This window comes from Marmota marmota, unplaced genomic scaffold (assembly GCF_001458135.2).
Source record: "Marmota marmota marmota unplaced genomic scaffold, marMar, whole genome shotgun sequence".
Taxonomy (NCBI): Eukaryota; Metazoa; Chordata; class Mammalia; order Rodentia; family Sciuridae; genus Marmota; species Marmota marmota.
The window spans coordinates 10,226,360-10,229,048 of NW_025999944.1; the positions used below are offsets into that span (position 1 = coordinate 10,226,360).

Sequence of the window (2,689 nt, forward strand, 5' to 3'; positions counted from 1 at the left end):
GGGGGGGGGTCCGGCCATATTGTCCCTAGTGACTTTTCTAGGTGAGGGTCATCCGTTGGTGTCTGTTTTACCTCTTCCCTAGGTTACTGAAGAAGGTAGAATGCTTCAAAATAGGGAACACTAAAACCAGGAAATCACCGTTTTTGTTTCCTTGGTAGGACCAGGAAGTGATGTTTGGTGACAGAGGCTTTAACTGTTCTCTTGGTCATGTGCTGGCTATCAGGATGGGTCAGAACACAGAGGGTTTATATGAGGACGTGTAAAACCCTTTATGTTAACTCAGAATGAAAACCGGAGCTAAGCTGTGCTGCACAGGGTCCCAGGAGAGGTCCCAGGGTGGCACATCCCACTCCAGTAGAGGGAAAAATACTTTTGAGGCACAAGAACTTTGATTTTTATTTACAACTTGTGATACTCATTTCATGTTGTCAGGTACCTCTTTGCCGTGTCCTTGAGAAATGTCCGGGAAATCGCCCAGAGCAGCTTTCCTGGGTCTCCAAGTGTGTGCCCTTAGATGGTCTCCAAAGTGACCATTGCTGCTTGCAGATGTGTGTGGAGACCGTTGTCACTTGCCTACTTCTCATGTCAGCAAAGTCTCCTTCCTCTTCCCTGTTGCTCACGAGACTATTTTTCTGGAAACCATTAATAACCCCTGGAAAATTGTGCTTTCAACTCTCTTCCAAAGAACAAAAGACTGTTGTACAAATACTGCACCAAAAGGGGAAAACACTTTGAAAACAGCCAAAAGGGATGAAATAAGATGGGGGACTGCATCTCAAGAGCCTGAAGGCCAAGAGCAGCAGGAAACCCACCAGGGAAGCTCTAGTAACTCGAGATACCTCCTCTGTGGCCACATGACATGCACAAAGAAAGAAGCCTAATAGCCTGAGATAGGTAGCTGAGAGCTTTAGAGTCTCCAAATTTATTTAATGCTGCACTGATTACATGTCTGAGTAAAGTTACTTCCAGCACTCATTAAAAGCCCAATATACTGTTTTGTGGGTTTTTTATTTAACAGGAAGTAAACAGACTGATTATATCAGACTCAAATGGTCCTTTGGTTTTCCTTTTTGTAGACTTGATTTATGGAGGAATGTGAACGCTCGACAATTTTCCAAGGGACATTTATTTCAGCCATGCTGTTAAGTTGTAGAGGAGTTATCTGCAGACTCTTCTACCTTATTGTTATATCTTTACTTTTATGGATCTAAATTATTTCAAGGGTTAAAAACAGTTCTAATTTAAAATGGAAATGGCCTGGGTGGGAAGGGGTTAATCATGCTAATGATACTGTATATTGTTTATGCTTTACTTCAGTCTCCCAAATATTTCCATCCCCTTACATCTAAACAAAAGTTTGCTGTTTATTCGTTTGTATTTAGTTTTGCTTCACATTCATTTTTCAAGTCAAAGCCCTCACTAATGACTTTGGGAATTTGACTTGCCCCATCCCATCAGTGGTATCCGGCCCCAAAGGAGGAAACATCCAGTGCTCAATGTCAACAACACAGACGCAACATCTTATTCTCACGATCTAATGTTTCTTTGGGAGTCGAATGGTAAACAGTTGACAATCCCTCTTTTCAAAGTTCTGTTTTCAATGAAGTGAACCTGGGATTTGTTTTAGATGCCACTGGACACAGCAATTCCAGAATCATCGATCTTACTGACTAGCAGAACCTGAGAGCAGACAAAGACATGAAATATATATAATTGTTTCCTTTTTTTTTGGTCTTTTTTAAAATTTATATATGACAGCAGAATGCATACTTGTTTCCTTTTCCTTAATTTATAATGCTGTTTCTGTCATTGGTAGTAAGTCATGAGGATGATTTTATTCAAACTATGCCTTGTACCAGCACTACCTGGAGAGCTTATTAAAATACAGATTGCTGGGCCTCACCTCCAGAGTTTGTGATTCCATGGTTCTAGGAAGTAATTTGCACTTCTAATAAGATCCCAGGTGTACTTTCACTGCTAGTACAGAGACTGCACTTTGAGAGCCACTGTTCTAATTATAGCACTTCAGTGTGATGCTTATACAAGGTGTTGAAATCATTACTCTGCATCGTGCAAGGGAAACTAAAAGATTAATGTGGGAATAGCAATTTTGATGAAGAACACATACTGAACAAAATGGTATTTTTGAAAACCTAGTATCTTCTGTGCCTCCACAAGTATAAAACAGCACATGTATAACTCCTGAGCCTAAGAAGCCAGATTACGGAGGGCGAGGGAAGATGGCGGCGAGGGGAGTGCATTGCCCCCGTGTGCTGCTTCACTGTGTGGGAGTATGACAAGTCAGGACGGCTAAAGGCTATCTTGTTAGGAATTTCCAGCAATAGTGGGGTGCTCCGGAACCTGGAGGAAGGATTTCCATCACACGAGGATCGGCTACGGGGACTCAAACGCAAGAGGTTTGTCGCACGGAGGGTAACACTGCTTATTCAGCAAATTGCCCCGCGGCTAGAGTCTGCAGCGCGCGCAGGGAAACGAGGAGATAGCGACGCAGGGATACAGCGCTGCAGTTTCTGCCAGCCGTGCAAGCACCGTACTCAGGGCTGAATTCTGGGTTCGAGACGGGGGAAGGAAGCGGTCCATCTCGGTTCTCCACACCGGTCAGACCACAGAGGAGGCCAGCAGCCACCATGTTGGAAAGCTGACGTCACCATCCCTGTTTTCGACTGAC

General features: G+C 43.6%; 1 protein-coding gene across 3 annotated transcripts in view; it reads left to right on the forward strand.

Moving 5' to 3' along the window:
• The window catches only part of Psd3 (pleckstrin and Sec7 domain containing 3), a 567,268-nt gene that overhangs the window by 18,358 nt on the left and 546,221 nt on the right, over window positions 1–2,689 (forward strand). The gene's annotated exons all lie outside the window — the stretch shown is intronic.